Raw genomic sequence first — 24,400 nt, 5'->3', positions numbered from 1 at the left:
GATCTAAGACTTTGCTGTGAATTGCAGGCAAAGTGATTTTCTACACCAAGATTTTCAAAGAATCAAAACTTTTAGGACTAATAGTCTAGTTTACTGCTTGGCAGGACCTGAATTAGTATACACAGATCAACAGTCTCCCTTAACACAGTAACATCCAATTCAAAAATATAAATGAAAAACAGTTATAAGCATAACAGCAGCAACAGCCATAAGATACCTAAGGATAAACAATAAGAAATAAAGAAAGGTTTTCAATTACTTTAAAATCTTTACTTTAGGAGATCAAAGAACAATAAATAAAAGGAGAAACATGATGTTCTTGGATGAGACTACCCAATATATTAAGTGAGTCTTCCTGAAATTATCTTACAAACTCTAATATAATCCCGATTAAAATAAAACAGGAGTTCCCGTAGTGGCACAGCAGAAATGAATCCGACTAGGAACCATGAGGTTGCGGGTTTGATCCCTGGCCTCGCTCAGTGGGTTAGAGATCAGGCGTCTGTGGTATAGGTTGCAGATGCGGCTCGAATCCTGCATTGCTGCGGCTCTGGCTCAGGCCAGAAGCAACTGCTCAGATTAGACTCCTAGCCTGGGAACCTCCATATACCACGAGTGAGGCCCTAAAAAAAGGGCAAAAAGACAAAAATAAATAAATAAATAAAATAAAACAGATTTCTGATAGAATTTGATAAGCTAATTTTAAAGGTTATCTGAAGAAAAATCTCATAAATGCAAAGACAATTTTTGAAAAAAATAAAGGAGATTTGCTTCTCCAGTATTTTGCAATAAAAATTAAGATAATTAAAAAGCAAACATATGGAAGTTCCCTTATGGCACAGCAGGTTAAGGATCTGGCATTGCCACAGCTATGGTGCAGGCTGCAATTGTGGCACAGGTTTGATCCCTGGCCTGGGAACTTCCACATGCTGTAGGCATGGCCAAATATATATATTTCCTTTTTAAAATATGTTTATATAGATAATATGATGTATGTAAGAATATACACATAATAATTATATGTATAAGATAAAGTTGGCATTTAAAATCTGTTGGGAAGATGAACTTTGGTAAATTACTTCTAGATATTTGCTATCATTTAGAAAAATACAAAGACATACACTTATTCCATACCAAAAGCTAAATAATATCAGATATTGAAGAATTACGTGTGAAAATGAAAATAAACAAGCTAGTAGATCCCTTAGAATTATAAAAAGAAAATATATAATATTCTTATAATTTTTTAATGGAAAATGTTTTCCTATTGCAAGACTTAAGTCTATTATCTCTAAAGGAAAATGCTTAAGTGTAATTATAAAAACATAAAAGCCTTATGCAACAAAAGAAATGATAAAAGTTAAAAACAAGTGAAAAACTGGACGAAAGTATTAACAAAGAAATAATATCTGGAATAAAATATTTTAAAAATCGATACATTAAAAAAACTATTAGAAAAATTGACAAAAGATATGAACAGGCAATTCTAAGAAGCAAGAAAAATACAAACCTTAAAAATAGTCAATTTCTGTGGTTAAAAAAAAAAATCCAAGTTAAATAATAGTGAAATATTCATGGGGTATCATATTTTGTCCACTTGATTCCTATGAAAAAAGCTTAAAAAATCAGGTGTTGACGAATGTATGAAAAAATATGATTTTATTATCAATTGTTTGTAATAGTCTAAATGAGTGAATCCTATGTGGAAGTTCAGTTGTTATCATATACAATAATTTAAAATATGCATATTTTAAAATATTATCACATGCATTTTTGAATTTTACCACAGCATCATTTGTAGTAATCCATTTCTGGCCTGGGAACTTCCAAATGCTGCGGGGGCAGCCACAAAAAAAAAATATGTACATTTATAATAACAAACTGGAAACAATCTACAGGTCTTTCAATAGAAATTGTTTAAATTAATTATAACATATCCTTATTAAGAAACACTCTGCAGGGATGGAGAAAAATAAAGGAGAACTGTATGTATGGACATAGAAAGCTCAACAAACACATTGGTCTGAAGAAATTATTCTGTTTTGAATCCTACTACTAGTTAACTTTTGTTTTTAATCAAGGTTATTATACTCTAATTATGCTCAGTTTGAGATAACACCAATTGGTTTTCGTATGTTAGTTGAGGAATAAACTTTCCTTTTACTCTCTTCCATTTTTACTCTTCCACCATTATGCAAAATTTTGTTGATATAACCTAGGATTTGAGAGCCATATCATTAATATTCATATTAGATATCAATACCTTTAAACCATATTTCCAATAATTTGTAATTACCTCTGCTCAATTGCTCAATCAATTGATTTCAATATTATCTTTCTACCACTCTTTTTTTTTTTTTCCAGTCCTTTATCATTTCAAAAAAGACACATCACTTGGTAGACCTTTTGGATTTTGGAGACAAGGCATAACAATTTTAGGTGTGATTTGCCCACTATTTACTAGGGGACCAAAAAGAATGCCAGTTTTTAAGAGCAGTCATATTAGGTAATTGCCCTGCAGCTGATTCCAGCTTCAGTGGATCCCCTCATCTTCTTTTGCTCTTATGAACATGCAAGTCCATCCAATAGTTCTTGAAGTGTCAAGAGCAGAATAGGAGGATCAGGTGACAAGTCTCTGAAGCAACATCTCCTAGGATTTTGAAGCAAATTTATAACTTGTTGGGCAAGTAACCATTTTCCTTTTAAAAGTAGTGCTTGGATTCCTATTGGGCTTTAGGAGAGCCTAATATAGGTTCAGACAAATGATGCCTCCCACATACCGCCCCCCATCTAATCTGGCCTGTTTTTGTAGAACCCAGGAGCTGGAAAAGATTTGTATATTTTTAAAGGATTGGAGAAAATTAAAAAGCAGAATAATATTTAATGATAGGTTAAAAATGCATGCAATTTCAAATCTCAGTCTGTAAATAAAGTTTTATTAGAACAGTCACATGCATTTCTTTACCTGTTGTCTGGTCTGTGGCTGCTTTCTCACGGCCACAGCAGACGTGAGTTGAGGCTACAGATGGTATGGCCCATAAATCCTACAATATATACAATGTTGTCACTTTTGGAAGATGTTTCTCAACCCCTTGACATGCTTGGTTGAGCATCACCAGGTTACCATGTTAACTAGGTATGTTCTGTGTTAGCTGACTCATCTGGGCCTAAAGTTGAGTGTTCCTGGCAGTGCTTCATTATCAATTAGAAGTGTGTTTACAGGGCTGGGATCACACAAGTTCTGATTTCACAAGTAAATTGCATGAGTGGTTTCACACTTCCAGTGTCCTACATATCTGCAGAGTGTCTCCCTCCAACTCACATGTACGACCTTTATCACCATCTGGCAAATTAAACGAGTCATTAAATAGGAGAAAAATCAATCAAATCTGGATTACACATGGCTCTGTATGAAAAAAATTTGATATAAGCAGGAGTGGACTGAGAGAGTGTTACAGGCTCATTCAGGGAAGACAGAGGAGAGTGGAGGGAGCAATGCTTCCCACTGACTGTAGCACTGGAAGTGTATCTCGAAATTCACATTTCTTTAGGAAAAGGTGGATTGAAGTAATAACCTACAGCCATTCATTAGCAGGGGCTAATTGCCTGACCAGAAGCTATACAGATAAATTTCTTCAAGTAGCCTTAACTTGTGAGATTATTTATGTCCTAATATGAACTCTGATTAAGAACAAACCAACCAACAAAAATGAAAACACTCTGGGAAAGGAATTCAGTACTCAGATATGGGTCAGTCCCATTCTCTAGACACCCAACTGTTTTCCCAATAAGTTGAACTAAGTGACTCTGCGGTGGGGTTGGATGGAGTCTGTGTGTGTACCCACGAGTTTACCTCTTAAAACCTGACCCATCTTTTCACACTGCCAAGGGCATCACCTTACATTACAGCAACCAATCCTGAGCCCTCAGTATTCTATTGGTAGTCTGTTATGTTTTTACAGGACCAGTCAGTCTCTAGTAGCAGATTGATTATATTTGACCCTCATCATGGAAGAGGGAGTTCTCACCGGAAGAAGCACTTTTCCTTTTTTTTTTTTTTTTTTTTTTTTTCTTTTTAGGGCCACATGTGCAGTATATGGAAGTTCCCAGGCTAGGCGATGGATCAGAGCTGCAGCTGCCAGCCTACACCACAGCCACAGCAATGCAGGATCCAAGCTGCGTCTGTGACCTACAACACAACTCATGGCAACGCTGGACCCTTAACCCACTGAGCGAGGCCAGGTATCAAACCCACATCCTCATGGATACTAGTTGAATTCATTTCTGCTGAGCCACACTGGGAAACTCCCGCATTTAATTGTCTTTTGATTTGCATATAATTATTACTTATATTTCTAACAATATTATAATTCAAATACCTGTTGGATGCCTTTTATACTATCATGCTTTCCCATACACTGTGAATTATACTGTGAATGTTTATTGTATATAAACAAATGAATCTGACTACTATCTGTGAGGATGCAGATTCGATCCCTGGCCTTGCTCAGTGGGTTGAGGATCTGGCATTGCTATGAGCTGTGGTATATATTGACTATTACTCAGCCATAAAAAATAACAAAATAAAGCCATTTATAGCAACATTAATGGACCTAAAGATTATCATATTAAGTGAAGTAAGTCAAAAAGAGAAAGATAGGAGTTCCCGTTGTGGCTCAGTGGCAATGCTGGACCCTTAACCCACTGAGCGAGGTCAGGTATCAAACCCATATCCTCATACTGCTAAGAACCTGACTAGTAACCATAAGGATCTGAGTTTGATCCCTGGCCTTGCTTAGTGGGTTAAGGATCCAGCATCACCTACAGTATGATGTAGGTGGCAGATGCAGCTCAAATCTGCCATTGTTGTGGCTGTGGTGCAGGCCAGCAGCTGCAGCTCCAATTTGACCCTTAGCCCAAGAATTTACACATGTGGTGCGGCCCTAAAAAGGAAAAGAAAAAAGAAAAAAAAAAAAAGGCAAAAAAGGCAGAGGAAGACAAATACTATGGTATTTATATATGGAATCTAATTTAAAATGATACAAAAGAACTTATTTATGAAACAGAAACAAACTCACATCTCAAAATCAAACTTCGAGTTGCCAATGGCAAAAAGGGAGGATGGGATTAACTCACATACGTGAATATGTATAAAGTGTACCATTAACAAGGACTTACTGTTTAGCACAGGAAAGTCTACATAATCTTTTGTAATAACCTATATGGGAAAAATGAATAGATATATGTATATGAATAACTGATTCACTTTGCTTTAAACTTGAAGCTAATAAACACTGTAAATTTTTTTAAAAAGTTAATGGTAAACAACTTCAGTCCTTTGTTGTTGGGATCCCAAGGAGTCAGACCCATTAGAGATTTTAGTCACTAAACTGCAGGTTGTCTCTGAAGAAATAAGTACTAGCTGAACATGAAAAATACAAGGGGAAAATGTATCAAAAGAAAAGTCATAAATATCGATGACTATGTAGTGAACAGTTGTACTTTAAGTACTATAGTATTCCTATATTTCATTCCTTTATGGGTTAAAAAGATAGCAATATAATTTGATTACACATATTCTTTTTCTTTCAACTCTCTCCAAGTAGTTGGTAAATACATGAGGGTGATAGTTATAGGATATTACGGTGAAATCACAAAGAACTCCCTATAGAAGGAGATATGGCCAGGACGTATTGAACCTGTACTAGGTGGTGGTCTCCTTGTGAAGTAATTTTATCAGGGGTAAGCGTTTGTTTTAAATTGGGGATCGGAAGGAAGTGTGTGTTTCAATGTTTTTCACTACAGGATGCAACAGTATTGATATACGTCAATTGAACTGCTAAGCGTCAAACATTCTTTCTCTCTTAGTTGAAGCTCTAAATAAATGGGAGTCAGAAGTTGGAAAGAGGAAAGCTATGTTCTCTTCCTTCCTCCAGACAGAGCATGGGCCAATCCATCACTAACCTGCAGTCCATCACTTACCCCCACCCAGAAAGCTGAGTCTTGCGAGAATGGCCCGGAGATGTAGAGTCTGTCAGAGCTGATCTTCAGGAGCTGTGGTAGAGTCAAGAATTCAGTGTGAGAGAGTAAGTATCTAGAGGCAGCAAAGGCATTCCAAATACTGTTATCTGGGCTATGATCTTGGCTCTGCTTTTCTCCCTTTGTTTCAGGCTTGAAACTGGCATGCCAGCCTTCTAGTCAGTATTGTGAACTACACAGTTCCTCTTTCTTCTCCTTTTTCTTCTTTTTACAACTGCACCTATGGCATAAGGAATTTCCTGGGCCAGGGATTGAAATGGAAGTGGAGCTACAGCCTATGCCACAGCCAAGGCAACACCTAATCTGAGCCACATCTGTGCCCTATGCTGCAGCTTGCAGTAACACCTGATCCTTAACCCACTGAGTGAGGCCAGGGATCGAACTTGCACCCTCACAGAGATAACGTTGTGTCCTTAACCCAAACTCAGCCACAATGGGAACTCTGTGGTTCCTTTACAATAAATTCCTTTTTTTCTTTTTTTTTCTTATATTAGCCATCATCTTCTATTATTTGAATCAAGGTTTCTGCCTCATTGAGTGGATATGGTTAACAAGAGTCTGAGTGACAAATACATAGAGAACCAGGGGCACTGTCATTAGTTTGCAAGAGAGCTGAGTCTAGAGCTCTAGAGATGATTTATCTCAGAAGTAAGAACAAAAACCAACTTTATAAACTCAGGATGGGGCCACTGGTTTCTATGCCGAGGACTTACACAGTAAAATTGGAGAAAGCAAGGCAGGAATACCTAGAATATGTCCAACACTTTATGTGACATGAAGCAACTTCGCATTGATTATCTTTGATCATGCCTTTAGTAGTTTTGAAAGCATGGTCCCTGGGAATCCATTTCGATGTGTGTTTAAGGTCAAAATTATTTTTGTAACACTGAGAAAGTATTTGCCATTTTTACTATGTTGATGTTTACTGGTGGAGCAAAAGCAATTGTGGGTAAAAGTACTGACACCTCAGCACGAATCAAGGCAGTGACACCAAACTATTCTAGCAGTTACTGTAGTTTTCACCACCATGCACTCTCAGGAAAAAAGGGGAAAAAAATTTTGCTTAATATTAGCTTTGATGAAATGGTAAAAAATATTGCTTTTATTAAATATATAGCCTTCGAGTATGCAACTGTTTAATATTGTGTGGTATAATAGGAAGTACACACAAAGCTCAAGTTTCTAAGTTTTCCCCATTAGTGTCTCTGTGGTTTATTTTATAACAATCCCTAAATCACAACAAGAGTTCCCACTGTGGCACAATGGGACTGGAGGTGTCTCCGGAGAACTGGGATGCGGGTTGGATCCCTGGCCCAGCACAGTGGGTTAAGGATCCAGCATTGCTGCAGCCATAGCATAGGTCACAGCTACAGCTCGGATCTGATCCCTGGACTGAGAACTCCATATGTCATGAGGCAGCCAAAAAAAAGCCAAAAAAAAAAAAAAAGACAAGCAACAAAAAAACTGTACTAGCTCAATTTTTTCAGTAGTTAGGTCAAAACAATTCAGTAGGCATTTGAACAATTATATACTTATATACTATAATATCATATGTCATTCACAGATGACAAACCCTTACCAACTGAATGTGCCTAATGGTCACTGCATCAATTTTTCAAACCTTAGAATCAGATTGGATGCCACTGTCCTTTCCTCTTGCGGTTGACTTTTGCCCAAAGTCCAATGGATATTGTGGTGTTGCCTTTGAAAATGTAAAATATCCTTTGGAGCTCCTGTGAGTTGTTGGTGGTGCTTTAGGAATGCTTCAGCACATAGTTTGGAAAATGTCAGCAAAAAAAATATTTCTGCTGCCTATCCAGTTACAATAGTTGTCTCAAGGAGAAGCACTTGTACGTGGCTTGAACTGCTGGTTGAACTAGATGCTTTTTCATGGAACACCATTTTTCCTTGAAAGAATAACTGACAGAGAATGGCTATTCAGGTTTGGGTATTTGGCAGATGTTTTTGCCAAAAGAAATGAAGTGAGCTTGTTACATCAAGGACAACTGACTGCATTATTGGTCAATGATAAAAGTCAAGCTTTCAGATAGATAGAAAGCTTGTATATATCACCATGGGTTTGGCATTTTTCAATATTTAAAGACTTCTATAATGAAATCTGTAGTGATATTAACAAATGTGAGTTTTTAAATATTGTTTATTGAAATATGTCAACATTTTAAAAATCTGTATAACTCTATGAACTGGCATTTTTCAAATGATCAGTGTAACGAAAAGTTGTGTGAATAAAAAAAATTACTTCCAGATGTGCATAGAAAAGTCAATTTTAATTTACCAAATTATAAAATGTTCATTGACATTGTTTTAGATTCTATACTGCAACTAACCTTAGAGAAGCTACTATTTCCTCAGTTTTAGTGTAGTTATCAGAGCAGAATTTGTAATTATCTGAAAAGTCTATTCAAATAATCTGTTCTTCCCCAGCTATATGGATAAGCCAAATTTTCTCATGCATTTCAACCAAAGAAAAAGATGATCAAATGTAGAAGCAGTTACAAGAATCAGTTTTCTTCTGTTAAACCAGAAGTTACAAAAAGATGTTATAAAATGTAAAATAATGGCACTTTTCTAATTAATTTTCTGAAAAACAGTCATTTTCATAAAAATATTTATGTTAACGTAACGAAATTCTTATTTTTTAAATGAATTAATATTTTAAAAAATGTCTCCAGTTTGACTTTTAAGTAAATGTTAACAGATAAAACCCGTATTTATTTATTTATTTATTTATTTATCTTTTTGCCATTTTTAGGGCTGCTCCCACAGCATATGGAGGTTTCCAGGCTAGGGGCCGAATTGGAGCTGTAGCCGCTGGCCTACACCACAGCCACAGCAACGTGGGATCCGAGCCGCGTCTGCGACCTACTCCACAGCTCACGGCAATGCCGGATCCTTAACCCATTGAGCAAGGCCAGGGATCAAACCTGCGACCTAATGGTTCATAGTCGGATTCGTTAACCACTGCGCCACGACAGGAACTCCTAAAACCCATATTTAAAGGGGAAAAAAAGAAAGCTGTTGGAGGTCACCGATAATTAAGATTTTAAAAATATCCTAAGAACAAATATTTGAGGACCGCTGCTTTACCCTTTTGGATTAGGCAGAGGAAGGCTCACTACAGATGAGGAAACCATGCTAATCAAAGGTAAAAAACCTTTGCCCAAGGTCACAGAATACAACCAGAATCGTACTAGAATGTGGATTTATGTTGTTTCCTTGTGTTTTGTTTTTTGTATAGTTTAAGAAAAACTAAAACCTTCATCATAACAAAACAGGACAAGAGCTCATTTAGAGAAGCACAAAGCAAGGCCAGCATGAACATAGCAACGAGAACTCCTTAGTACTGAGTCTTTGACCTTGAGCTCGTAATGTATTACTTATCTAAACAGTCTAAAATGGAAGTCAAAAAGCTTGACTTTCAGTACAGTGTGATGAGAGAATAGAACTAATCAGGCCTCTTGAGAGTAGATAAAATCCTTCCAGAACACAGATATGACCTGGGATATATTCTTAACAAAGAGGCGTACTCTCTGAGAACTCACTGAATAGCAAAGTGGAGGAAGTATGTATTTGTCTTAAAGGCTGCCCTTTGGCAACATAAATGCTGAAAACCACAGTCCTGTTATTATGTTTTCTTAGGCTCTGGAAGTCTCTGGGCCATTCGAGCAAGATCTCGAGCTTGTGTTGAAAGGCAGTGGATCATTTCAGGATGTCATTCCCAGTCAGAGTGGTCAACAGCGAAGGGCTAGGGGCTTCCTCATGGTCAGTGGAAATGTAATTAAACATCCCTGTTGTTATTATTTTAATTTTATTATTTATTTTTATTTGAGGAGGTGGGAAAAGGGAGGGACGCAGGAACCACATTAACAAGGGAGTTCAGAAAGTTCCCTTTGTGTCTCAGCAGTTAACGAACCCAATTAGGATTCATGAGGACGCGAGTTCAATCCCTTGCTCAGTGGGTTAAGGATCCTGCGTTCCTGAGGCTGTGGTGTAGGCCAGCAGCTATAGCCCAGATTTGACCCCTAACCTGGGAACTTCCATATGTGGCCCTAAAAAGAAAAACAAAAACAAAAACAAAAAAACAAGGGAGGTCAAAAGCCAGGGAGCTGTTTCAGCTTTCAGAATAGAAGACATTTCTCTAGACTGGGCCCCTATAAAAGAGACATGGTTTTGTTCTTTGCTGGATGTAGCAGGGAGAACTTAGCCCTGAAAGGTTTTCTGGGGCTGTCCTATTATTGAAAAATCAATAGCTACACAAGATAGGGCATTAGGCCATATTATGGGGCCTAAATTACAAATACCCTTTAATGTCTATGGAATCATGGCTATTACTAGGCAATCGATCTTGGCTTTATTACCTCTCACTCTCTGTTATACATAAACATAGCAGCTCCGAATACATTCAGAAAGATGGGTTTCAAGACAAATGCCAATATTCAGAGAGAATCTGAAGAGCCAAGAACATAGGACTTTTATTACCAGGCTCACATTCTAGTGGGGAAGAATCAGGTGTGCAGGGGTGACCAAGTTAACACCATCATGTTGTTAAACAAGGGCATCGCCCACAATTTTCAGAGAAGATGCACCACACATAAACAGCTAAATGTTCTAGGAAGAACTAATGAAGATCAAGGAAATATGAAGCAGAAATTCCTTTTTCCGACTATCCTGCCTCTAGTGATTTCTTTTTTCTTTTTCGTTTTTTTTTTTCTTTTTTTTTTGGTTCCCAGGCTAGGAATCAAATCAGAACTGTAGCTACTGGCCTACACCACAGCAATAGCGATGCTAGATCAGAGCCACGTCTGTGAACTACAGCACAGCTCATCGGAATGCTGGATCCTTAACCCACTGAACGAGGGCAGGAATCGAACCTGCATCCTCATGGATACTAGTCAGATTGTTTCCACTGCGCCATGACAGGAACTCCTCTAGTGATTTCTTAGAAAAGTTTACCATGGTCTCTAAAATTTCACCACTGTTTATTACTAATGTAGCCTAAAAATTAAAAGTTCCTCAGCATGTTCCTCTCAAAATGCTAACATGTTGGCTGGGAGAGAGAACATCAAAGCAAGACGAAGGAGGAGGTAGGGAGATGGGTATTACGGGAAGATAAATCTTACTGTCTGTAAGATGTATGGGGAGTAAGGAAACTACATTAATGAATTACTGTATAGTTTCTCCAGGGCTGTGGTTTGAAATCAATTGTGGTGAGTATTTGCTCCATGTGGGAAGAAGGCATATATATATACATTGTTTTATGTTTACATGGGAAGAAAAGCGTATTTATCTCTGTCCAGATGTAGATCTGAACAAAGGGAAACTTAAGCCACAGATGTATCCTTGAGGTTTTTCTATTATTAAAGCTTCTATGGAGCCAACATCTGGATGGAAACTCACATATTAGTGGAAGGGTCTTTAGCTGCCTGCCCTATGAATGCTGACTAAGGAACATGCATTTAATCAGAGGGATTCCTACTCCTCTAAACCCTCTTCTGCAAACTACAATTGACTCCAAACATGTCTAAAATATTCAACTGGCCTTGCGTTGATGACATTTTTATTTTTACTTATGCATTAGTTATTCGTTCAACAAATATTTACAGCGTATACCTATTTAACACCTGGGTCAGGCGAGGGAGTCAAGTTTCTCTATGGACATATGGCTGGGAAGGGCCAGATTATGGAAGACCTTTCAGGCCTGAAGAGCTTGGATGTTAGTCTAGAAGCAATGGGAAGCCATTGGAGGATGTTAATAAGGAGAGTGACATGGTCATATTTTAGTTTTAGGCAGATCATGACTATTGCATTGAATATGATATTGGGGGGAAAGCTTGGAAGAGGGAAAATTAGGAGGTTGTTGAAATATTCCAGGCAAGAGAGGATAAAGTTTCTAAAGGAGACAAAAACATTAGGAATAGAGAGGGAGAAATAGGGACAATAGGATTTGATGCTGGATTACCAATTCAGGACTCAGTAACCTTTGGGGCCCACTGCCCTGTTGTACCTATGCTAAAGAACTCTAGTGGTAATACTGCCTCTTAAGAGTACTTAATTCTAGACAAGAGTTTGGAAATCTAAGGCATGTAGTCAAAAATGGAAGGAGGGCTTAAGAACATGGAGCCACTCCTTATTGCCGCCCACTCTGAGACACTACACCCTCTTGCTCACACTCCTGCACATTTCAACTTTCAGTGACCATCCACAACTCAGCAGCTCTTTCCCCGTGGTCAGGTGTCTTTCTCCTCCTTTCTCTTTCTGTCTCCTCCTGCAGCTTAAAGCAAAATAAATAACAGTCAGAGAACATTGTCCTCGAGCCTAATAAGCTGTTGAATGCTATTCTGGTCACTTTATTCTAAAATTCCCAAGGCTACAGGCTATCAGGCAGTAGATACTCTGGTATCCTCAGCATATCATCCTTTCCAGGAGTCCTTTCATTCTAACAAGGGTTTTGACATGTCTTTATCTAAACAGCTAGCCTAGATAAAAAATAGCTATGGGAGTTGGAGAGATAAAGGATGGTTTTCTGAGATTTCCTGATGTTTTGAGTGTGACTGGCGGACACTGTTGCAAGGAACACTAAGATGTCAATTAACAGGATAAAGATGTGGTGCATATAGATGTGGAACCATAGACTACTGCTCAGCCTTAAAAACAAATGAAATAATGCCATTTGCAGCAACATGGATGAAACTAGAGATTATCATACTAAGTGAAGTAAGTCAGAAAGAGAAGGACAAATACCACATGGGGTCACTTATATGTGCAATCTAAAATATGACACAAATGAACCTGTCTGTGAAACAGAAACACACTCACAGACATAGAGAACAGACTTGTGGCTGCCAAGGTGGTGGGAGTGGGGAAGGGATGGACTGAGAATTTGGAGTCAATAGATGCAAACTATTACATATGGAAATGATGAACAGCAATGTCCTACTGTATAGCACAGGGAACTATATACAATATCCTGAGATAAATCATAATGAAAAATAATATGGAAATAAATATGTATGTGTGTATATATGTATATATATGGAAATATATATGTACAGTTCATTTTATATTCTTATATTTAAAAACTTTATATATATATAAAACTAAATAACTTTGCTGTCCAGCAGAAATTAACACAATGTTGTAAATTAACTATATTTTAATTTAAAAAGTATGTCAATTAATAGTGTGATGAGGAATAGGAGGAAGCTGTGTCTGAGTGGGTTGAACTTTAAAAAAATTGCCTGCGGAATCTATCCTCAAAAGCCAGATCCTGACAAGGTTCTAATACATGTTACCCAGGGGAATTAGTAGTTTTAGCCAAGAGTTATTGTCCAAGAAGGTCCAAAATATCCTGTGATCAGAGCAGCAGAATAGGTAACAGAGCTTACTGGATGTGTGAGGGAGGAGGAAAGGTCCTTGTTTTAGGGGATATTGTATCAATGTAAAATTGATGTAATGCTAATGGACATTTGGATTGTTTATAGTTTTTGGAGAATATGGATAAAGCTACCACAAACATGCTCGTATCTGTCTTTTGGTAGATGTGTGCCCTCACTGATCTTGGGTATTTTCCTAAAAATAAAATTGCTTGGCCATAGGAGAGATTTATGTTTCTAGCTGTATTCAATAATACAAAAGTATTTCCAATGACATTAGTATCCAGGAACATGAGAAAGTGAACTTTTCTGCTGCCAGAAGGACTGGTACATGCTGGTCGGTTTTTAGGGCACCAACCAAGTAGACGCTCATCCTAGGTGTGAAGTAGGTACAATTCCAGTTGTTTACACTAGGCCAGGACGTGTGTGGGACAACTAAGAGTCATCTCAAGCCCTCCAAATGCTAGGTTCTAGGCCGCACAGTGAATGTCTAACCCCAAGTTTGCTGGAGGTTAACTCAATCACACCCTGTTTGGGGCAGAATTAACTGGAGATATTAGCAGGAAAGCTTGCAGGTAGAAAGAAGACATCTTGATTTCTCTGCCTCTTAAGATAGCAATTTTTATAGAAGTCCAAGCCCTATGAGGCCTCAATTCAGCATTGTTTCTGCTACTTTTTTGAATAGACACATTCTGACTCTGGGGCCATCAATAAACTGACTCATTCTCATGTTCTTTGTTGTAATGCACAATACATATAAATGTAGATTATCCAACACAGATGATAGATTGTGCCAACCAGATGTGCCTGAATATTCAACCTTTTATGGGGACTAGATTTTATTATTCATATGACCTGTTGAGGAGGTATATAGGAATACAGAGGGAATTAAATAAGATCAAAGCCATAGCAGAAACTTTTTTAAGCCACAAATAGCTTCCAACAAACCACTAGCTCTTAATATAAGTGGCCCTGTGGCCATATCTATTTTTATTGAGATATGTGCACTAATTTTAAGTGCATAGCTCAAAGAATTTTTATAAATGTTAATACTCTTGTTCCCACTCTCCATATCACATTTTCATCACCCCAGAAGGGTTCCTCCATTGCTTTCCAAGGCAAGTGCCTCTTAGAAGTAATTCTTATTCTGACTGTATTCCTACATATCTGTTTTGTTTATTCTTTAGCCTCATATAAATGGGATAACAAGTGTGTAATCTTCAGTGTCTGGCCTCTTTCACTCAATGTGGTATCTTTGTGTCTAATCTGTGCTTCTGTGTATATCAGTAGTTTGTTCTTTTTTGTTCATAGTTAAAAGATTATTCCACAATTTGCTTAATTGTTTTTCATGTTGCTGGATATTTGGGTTGTTTATGTTTTTTGGAGAATATGGATAAAGCTACCACAAACATTCTCGTACATGGCTTTGGTGGTTGTGTGCACTCACTGATCTTGGGTATTTTCCTAAATATAGAATTGCTTGGTCATAGGAGAGATTTATGTTTATAGCTGTATTCGATAATACAAAAGTATTTCCAAAATGGGTGGACAAATTTACACTCCCACCAGAAATCTGTGCAAGTTCTGATGCTTTACATCTTCAGTAACATTTGAAATTACCAGTCTTTGGTATTTATTCATCCTTGTGGGTGTGTAGCGATAATAGTATAGTTGTGCTTTTAATTTGCATTTCCCTGATGATTAATGAGCTCTGGCCATTTGGATATTCTATTTAGTGAAGTACTTGCTCAAATTTCTCAGTTAAAAAAATTGGACTGCCTTCCTTTTTGTTATTTATTTGTAGAAATTCTATATATATCCTGGATATGAGTTTTGTGTTGGATATATATTGTGACTCTTTTATCCCTATCAACACGTTTGCTACTCCTTTTCTTGATGTATTTGATGAACAATTTCTTAATTTTAAAAAATCATGTTTACCGTGTGTTCATTTTGGTTCCTAGTTTAGAAATCTTTGCAGAATGTAGTCTTCTAATAGACATCTGAATTAGTTTTGGAAGTTGAGAATTCTGATGAGTTCAACTTTCTATTTAATAGCAATTAAGCCTTTAAATTTGAAATAAATGTGATTTACCAAAAGAGTGCAAAAGGAATATCCCAAATTCCTATAACCCTTACCCAGTCTCTGTTAACATTCAACCACATTTGCACTCTCTCTGTATTCAATGTGTATATTTAAATGTGTATTTTTTAAAGACAAAGATACTTTTTTTACATAACCACAGTAAACCTACCTAACTCAATAATTTGGTATGATAGTAATATCCAGTACACAGACCCTATTAAAATTTTAATTGTCCCACTTATGAGACAAGTTCAGCCAAACTAGCAAATAAACTCCATTTTTCCCTCTAATACAAGATTCAAGTCAGGATCACAGGCTGCATTTAGTTATGTCTTTAAACTCCTTCGCTCTGAATTAGTTCCTCAATCTTTTCTTGTCTTTCATGATATTTTGAAAAACAGAGACCAGTTGTTATGTACATGATCCCTCCCTTTGGATTTGTCTGGTATTTCCTTATGATTAGATGGAGGTTGTGCATTTGTGGCAAGAATACCACAGAAATGGTATTGTGTCTTTTTCTGTGCTGCAAGAAGTCTATGATGTTGACGCCCTGTTGCTGGTCACACCCTTGGTCTCTGTCACCTTGGCCTGGGTATTCTCTCCAGCCCTGGCTGCCTCTTTGGCCCTGGCCCAGCCAAGTTTGGCAATACCAGCTGCCTCTTGGAAACAGAAGGAATGGGAACCAACAAATAATTCCTAAAGGAAAAGGAGAGAGAAATAATTTTCTCTATCATTTGAACTTCATTTTGTTTTTTCTTACATAGCCTTTGACCGCAATAATTTCAAGAGTGGTTAAATAATCAGTTTTAATGCGCTATGGATAGTAATTATTGTGTTGGACTTCAGATAGAGAAAAATGGGAGACTGGGCTGAAAAGGTCCTCAGCTTGAGTAAAGGGAGAGGAGGTGCTATTTAGTGCCCATCTTCTCAAGTCCAAGTGCTTTTTCCTAAGGTTTTCAGAGATCAGCAATTCTGATAACAACGCTCTAAGACAGCTAGCATTGTTTTCATTTTAGTGATGACCATGCTGACCTCAATTACTTGCCCTAAAGATCATGGAGCCAATGTGTGAGAGAGCTTGCATTTGAACCTAGGTTTTTCCCACTTCGAAGGTCAGCCTTCCTCCCTACCCCCGCCCCCAATTCCTGCCATTTCTTATTCTAAAGGGCTGTGTGTTTAACTGATAAGTATATATAAGAGTTTAAGCATTAATAATTCTGCTTTATTGAAGATCGACAGAACCTCAATGTCTAGAGAAGGTCAGAACATAGGAAGAGGTGCTGATAGAAAATGTACTGAGTTTTTAAGTTTCTCAAAGATGTTTGGAGTCACCTTTGAGACACGATTTAGGGACCACATTTCCTGGCAGGTGGGGAAAGAGGAGTTATTCCTAGCTCTGCTCTGACAAAGGCAGAATCTTGCCTGTAGAGATAAGGATTTTTTTTTCTTAACTGCATATTCTTTATAATAGGCTAGATTTTAATGCTGGAACAATTTCCAATATCTGAGAAAGAATTGCTTGCTCTAAGCTGGCTGGATTCTACTACCTGTGGTGTTTTTCCCATTAAAAGTTACTTCATACATAGCCCAAAACCTGTCCACAAAATAAGAGTACATTTCATATTTAATACCAAGATGATGATAACTTCTGATCTAACTGTCCTTTTTTTTTTTTTTTTTTTGTCTTTTTAGGGCCACACCTGAGACATATGGAGGTTCCCAGGCTAGGGGTTGAATTAGAGCTGTAGCCACCGGCCTACACCACAGCCACAGCAACACAGGATCCGAGCTGCATCTGTGACCTACAGCTCAGCTCACGGCAATGCTAGGTCCTTAACCCACTGAGCAAGGCCAGGGATCAAACCCAAGTCCTCACAGATACTAGATGGGTTCCTTACCGCTGAGTTATGACAGGAACTCCAACTAACTGTCCTTCTTTATGCTAGCCTTCTTACTTTTTCTGAAGCTTCCCCAGAATTCTAAGTCAGGTGTGTTCAGAGAGGAGGCCCACATGTTTTTCTGCTTAGGAGTTATTTTCATCTCACACCCTCAAAGAAAAAACAAATCTGAGCTTAAGAAAGAGACACTTTATTGAAAAGGATTATTTCAAGGATTACTTCCCTGATTTTGTGGTCAGAATTATGCTATTACCATAAGTAGAACCCCTGACCACATGATCAGGGTTTACGATCAAGGTTAGGCAAAAAGAGTTTTACTTTTATGGGAAATGCACGAGGCTAGAAATGACCAGGTGTGCGGAAAAGGGATGAAAAGGAAGCAGATCACAGAATGGTTTACTTTGAGGTCAGCCTGTTTTTGAGGGGTGGGAATTAAGGAGAGGCAGTATGATGGCTCAGGCCAAGGTCAGAATTCAAGGACCTATGGGGGGGAAAGACACTGAATCAAAATCAGGTTAACAGCCATCTTGTTCTGATTAATGAGGAAGGAAAGGGCCATAGGCAATCAATTCTGAGACAACGAGGAGTTCCCCCTGTGGTGTGGTGGGTTAAGAATCCAACTTCAGGGGCTCAGCTACTGTGGAAGCACAGGTTCCTTCCCCAGGCAAGAGGTTAAAGGATCCGGCATTGCCTCAGCTGTGGCATAGGTCATAGCTGCCTCTCAGATTCAGTCCCAGATAGGGAACTTCCATATGCCATGCCCATCCAAATAGATAGAGAAATGAATAAATAAATAAATAAAATTCCGAGGCAAAGAATGAGAATTGGGAGGTTTCTGTTTGGTCTTACCTATGTATACGAGTGAGTCTAGGTCATTTGGAGAACGATGTTTCTTCGCAGGAAGCTGTTTACCAGAACACAGGGCAGGAGGTTTCTTAGCCATGACTGTTTTGCAGGAGTGCACCTCTAGGGTAAATTTTAACATGGTCACTATGTTTCTGATGGCTGTGCAATTACTATGTTGTGGACACAGTTGTCTTCTATACATGATGCTGCTGCCACTGCTCTGGATTCAGAAGGTAGCTGGTCCCTTGGCCACACCTCCCCAAAGATGGAGAAGGTACAACTGAGTCAACAGAGCATAGCTGAGACCAGGCTTTGTATTAAACCATGAGGGAAGAGACAAGGAGAGCACACCACAGAGAACATAACAACCATGTCTGGTCATGGTTAGTTTTAGGTTTGGCTTCAAGTTCAGAGCACCCTTTAATACAAGGTGCCAAAAGTAAACCTTTGCACAGGCTGCCACAGTCCAATTATCCACTTAAACTACTTATGCAGAGAGTGACCTTGCCTTTGGGCATCAAGTAAAGCAATATAATCAAACCAATAAGCCCACAGTCCATAACGTCCAGTATCTGATATCCAGTAAATACTGAGCCCAGTCTTGTTCTTTGCACAACACTTCCTCCAGGGTGAGACCTACAATATCCTGCATATCCTTGCCTTTGCAGAGTCCTTTTCATCTCGGCTTGCTTCTCTTGGTAGCATCTCTCCAAAGAAGAACACACAGAAATTGCTAAGAATAGGTAATTATTTTTAGACACAGTAATCTACATTCACCCGGGTGGAGTGGTGGGGGGACCATTCATCTTCAAAGAAACAACACAGAAACATTTCCCGGAACTTTCTGCCCTTGCCTGGCCTCTCCCGATTGGGTAACTCCGGCTCCTCTTTCAAAGTTCAGCTTAAATATTCCTTTCCTAGGAAAACCCTCGCAACTCCACATTTAGTGGTTCTCTGCTTATAGATTCTCATAGCACTTTTTACTTCATCATTGTCTTTAGGACATTTATCTTTATAAATTATTTATGTAATTTTTGCTTATTTTTTTCTGGCTCCTGTGATAGCCTGTGAACACCATTAGGAGCACATATGACTTGACAACACTCAAACTTGCCTGGCCCAGAGTTACTGCCAATAAATATCTGCATGAAAATCTGTAGAGAAAAACTCTGATAGAAGATACATCTGATTCATTTTTTGGGGGGGAATAGTAAAGTACTGGTTCTAAGACATGAGTATTCAAGTTGAGGTTCAGCTCACTGTTTCTAAAAGCAGTAGGTGAGTCCCTGATTTATATTTGTGTAAATATATATGGCCCAGTGCTATGTTTTTGGTTTTGTTTTTATATTTCTTTTTTTCTGGACAAAGCCACTGCTTGCCTTGAAGGTAAATTGGAGTCTCTACTCTTGATGGCTAGGAAAAACATGCAAAAAACTTTTGAAAGGGCAGTTTCTTCAGCTTCTACACCCATCGTGATGTTTAAAATAATGGCTTAGTCTCAGCCAGGGTCTGAGGTTACATATGTTATTTTCAGAACTAATGATGTATGGTATAATTTGAGCTCTGGAAATGATAACACCTATATTCGTTCTGTGAGTTACCATTTTCAAAGCCATTTTATGTTGGCTCATTTAATCCTCATGAGTACTTTTGAGGAAAATATATATATACACCCACTTTGCAAGTGAAGAAACTGCAAGCCCCACTCATGACTTGACTTGCCCAGGACCACACAGCTGAGAGCAGTGTTTGGATTTCAGCCCAGGCCTCTGGACTTTAAATCCAATGCACTCACCACAACTTTCCAGCTGCTGAATCAACAACAGGGTGACATGGCCTATTTCTGTCTTTGCTTTAAATAGAGTGTATGTCTTTGGCCTCCTTTTCCAAATGAGAGCCAGTTGGGTTTATCTCAAAGTGGATTCTTTTCTTTGGCCATGAGCCTTCTTTTTCAAAGGATAATCAGAGTTGGAAAGGATCTCAGCAGTTATTCAGTCCAATACAATATCCCCACCATGTGGCTGTCCAGCCCGAACTTGAATGTCTGAGCTGATGGAGAGCTCACTCCTGCACACCTCTCCTGTATATAAATATGTTAGTTTAGATTTATGACAACTAAGGAAGAAGCTATTATAATCCTCCCTACTTCACAAGAGGAGAAACTGAGGCATGCAAAATTTAAGCTATTTGCTCAAGTTTACACATCTAGTAAATTATAGACTCCGGACTTGACCCCCAGGAGGCTGCCTCTAGAGCCTTCTTACTACAAAACATATCTTGCTGTCTCCATAGCTAAGCAGTACATCTCCATTGCTGCAGATGAAGGTTATAAATCTTCCGGGTTGGTTTTTGTTTGTTTGTTTGCTTTTTAGGGCTGCACCAATGGCATATGGAAGTTCCCAAGCTAGGGGCTGAATTGGAGCTGCAGCTGCTGGCCTACACCATGGCTCATGGCAACACTGGATACTTAAGAGAGACCAGGGATCAAACTTGAATCCTCATGGATACTAGTTGGATTCATCGCTGCTGTGCCACAATGGGAACTCCCTCTTTCAGGTATTTTGATGCCGATTTTAATGCATAAAGATATGTGTCCAAATAGATGGGGATTAAGGAAAGGAAGCATTATTTAGAGTCTTGGGTTTTGGCTTTGTTTGTGGGGCTTGGCAGTGGCAGGGCAGGATTCATCACATCCAGAGGAAATGTGTTGGCAAAAATGCCTCCTTCTTTAAATACTCCAACTCAACCCCTGGTGGTTCTGGAAATTACCCTTTTTGGTGCAAGGCAATGATTAGAATCAGGATAAAAATCTGCCTTCATCACAAACTCTATTTGAGGCATCCCTCCCACCCCACCCCAGTTTTTAATGTACATAACTTTAACATCCAGTGTGAAGTGGGATGCAGTAATTATACAGTCTGGAGTAGACAAAGCACACCTTGAGTTTTTCAATATCCAAATTCCACTTAGTTGATGAGCCACCTATATTTTTCTGATACAAGAATCTAAATCTTGTAAATTAAGGTAAATCAGTCATTTTAACTTAAAATCCAATCTCATTTTGATAAATACTACATCAATTCTATTTCTCCCAATAGCTCTCCTTTCCTTCTCTTCTGCTGGGGCAGCAGGAGTGTACAGGTGTCTAGCTCCTGGCTTAGGTGGGGGTTAGGTATGAAGGGAGGTGGGTAGTGTCCTAGCACCTGGTTTGCTCTAATGGGCCACCGCCGAGGTGTATCCTCTGCTTGCTGACTCACTATGACCTCCAGCTGTACATACTCTTGTCTCCCTCTTGTCCCAGCTGGAGGGGTCTTTGTATCTGCTAGCACTCCCAGACCCCTTTGAATGCTCCCCGTGACAGTCAGGGCTACAGGAAACTCCAAAGAGCTTTCTCTGGGTCTCATTGGAGCTGCTGCTGTTCCACCCCCTGGCTCCTTACAAACACAAGGATTCCCTAAGTGGTTTGTGGTAGCCTGAGATATGCACCATGGAAAGAAATACACCTTCTCAACTTTGAGGTCCTCCAAAAACTCTCTGAGGTTTTTCTACCACCCTTTACTCCCAAGATTTTGACCCCAGAAGTAGAGAATAAAGTAGTCCCCTTGACCAAACTCACACACACAGACACACATCTCTTCCCTAAGCTTTCCCCATCACCCATGTCCAAAACAGAACTTTATCTTAGCATTTCCAAGTATAGGTCCTACACAGTGCTTAGGTCAGCATTTCATGTTCCCTACTCCATGGTTAATAGCTGAACTCTGAGAGCTAGAGTTCTTAAAGAGTTAAAATTAACAACAATGAAAATGACAAAAGTTCCTTTCTATTTTCAAAGTTGTTAAAATATTGAGTGAGGCTTCTCCTATTGTCTTGGAATTTGAGCTGAAGCCCCAAACCTGGAACAGTAGGTATGGTGACATTCTAAGTAGAACACCAGGTTGTTGCCAGTTTTCTCTTCCAGTGCTTGTGAAGATGTTGCCAAAAGAGTCTTATGGGCCCCCATCCTCCCCTCCCCAAACAACCTGTGCAAATAGGAGACTAGACCCAAGGGAATTGGTTAGGGGACAAGAAAACTTTTCAGTAGTACTCACACCTGAGACTTTTTCCTTTTCTTGCCCAGGGAAGGGTGCACAAAGAGAGCCATCCAGAGTGTTAGGGGGGGTCAGCGAGAAAGGGACTGGGACCATGCTCCCCAGGAAGATGCTACTGAGCTACAAAGTTCACAAGTCACTGCAGGGCAGCCTATCAGGGTATAGCACTCTAAAGCTATTCTTAGGAGAGCATAATACAGGGGGACTAGTGACCATAGAAATGGGTGCCTGCTTCTAGTCCAGAAACAGAGAGCAGTTGAAGTCACATGGAGGCAGGAAAAGGAAACAGAGAAGCCAAGAGCAGACTTCCCTCTTGCCGTTGGTGCCTCAGGGTATTTGAAAATGGCCCCCAGTGGATGTTGTGAAAAGCAACTGGACTTGAACCATCTGTTAGATATCTCATAGGGAGTCTTTCAAGAACAAGGGGAAGTCAGCACTCTGTGGGATACATTCCCAGGGGTAAAAATCAAGGAGGGAAGGATTAACTAATGGTCCAATTGTCAAAGTCAGGAATGTGTACAGTGATGAGATTCTCACAAGGAATTCTGGAAAACCCACATATCGGCCCTTGGAAGGAACATGCATGTGAAATCTGCCACGTGGAGTGCATCACTAGCTAGTCAGCCCCAGCCAAAGAAGACCATGAGAGCAGGACCTACGAAACGTCAAAGAAGAATGTTTGTCTCTTTCCAATAGCCCAGCCCTCCTTTCAAGAAGAACTTTGAGGCGGAGAGGGGGGCATTCATCCCTGTCCCCACTCTAGGTTCCTGAGCTGGGTTAGGAGGGGCCAAATGATTCATTTGGGTGAAAGAAAGAACCTTTAATTTATTCTCGGATGCACATTTATAGTACCAAAAAGGGTGTTTTAATAAAACAGAACTTGCTCTTAAAATCAAGAGTGGCCATAAAGGATGGATCTACTTGAATTGTCGCTAATGAGCTGGAAATACATCTGGAAAAAAATAAAACTTTTTCCTACAGACTGGGCAACAATGGGTTAACTACTGAGTGTACACCACCTCCCCACCCCCATAGGCTTTCCAGACCTATTTAGGAAGTCAAAGCAAGATTTAACTAAAGGACTTCACCGGAATCCTTTGTGACCTTTCCTTTTTTTATAGCCATAAGTCTTAGCATCACAAACAATCTAATGGCAGAATGGTGGCAGGGAAGAAAAAATTGCAAAGTGGGAAAAACAGTTGATATTTAAAACTTTTTCTTCTAAATGGGAATATCAGTCTAGACGCTCGTTAGGACTTTTTCTTTTAATTCTAGCATTCTATTCATGCTACTGCTGTCACTTATTTAGAAGTGAGAGGTGGTAAAAGCATTCTTTTTTCTTGGAGTATCTTTATCTTTGGTTCTTCTTTTTTAAAATCCAACTAGCAAATTGATCCCAGATTAGTTCACCTGGTACAGTTTGCCAAGAGCCTGGTTTAATGTCTCTGCCTCTTTAGCCCACTCCACTAGCCCCAGACATATATCTTTTGCTCCTTAAATAATTGCAGTAATGTTTTAACAAGTCTCCCTGCCCCATTACCACATCTGTTCCCTCTAGAACATTCGCCATATCTCTGCCAGAGAAATGTTCAGAAATAATAGGATCCTTTGTGCATACATTTAAAACCCATCAATTGCAAGATAAAATATCTACTTTCTATTCTAACACAGTCTCCATGTTCAAGCCCTTGTCTAACCCTTGATTTTCATTTATATCTTTCCTCATCCACATTGAACTTTTTTTTTATTCTTTTCTGAAAAGGCCATAGATTGTGCTCTTTCTCTTAATGGAGGACCTAAGCTCTCTGCCGTGCCATTTCCTGTCTCAACCCCCATCCCCAAAACCCACACCCCACCTCTTTGCTCCTCTGGTGTGTCCATACCTTGCAGACCTCAAGTCTTTCTTCAAGACCACACCTTTGCAAATCTTTAAGCAGGGGTGTTTATCCTCCTGCCCCTGCATCCTTCGCTTACTTCCACCACAGTGCTCTACGAGCGTTATCTCTTTGTGTAGCTCTCTTCCACTAACCCTTGCACATGAAGGGT

At 39.1% G+C, this 24,400-nt stretch overlaps 1 long non-coding RNA gene across 1 annotated transcript in view; it reads left to right on the top strand.

Moving 5' to 3' along the window:
• LOC110260054 (uncharacterized) overlaps nucleotides 1-24,400 on the top strand; it is a 343,554-nt gene that overhangs the window by 209,441 nt on the left and 109,713 nt on the right. Inside the window, exon 3 of the long non-coding RNA XR_014839814.1 lies at nucleotides 18,932-19,006. This is a non-coding gene — a long non-coding RNA (uncharacterized LOC110260054). The remainder of the gene's footprint in view (nucleotides 1-18,931; nucleotides 19,007-24,400) is intronic.

Source organism: Sus scrofa, chromosome 3, assembly GCF_054392235.1.
Source record: "Sus scrofa isolate SSC_HxYL_T2T_F1_AM1 chromosome 3, Sscrofa_HxYL_maternal_Yorkshire_Landrace_v2.0, whole genome shotgun sequence".
NCBI lineage: Eukaryota > Metazoa > Chordata > Mammalia > Artiodactyla > Suidae > Sus > Sus scrofa.
The sequence above is the reverse complement of the archived record's forward strand: the minus strand, read 5'-3'. Positions and strand labels throughout refer to the sequence as shown.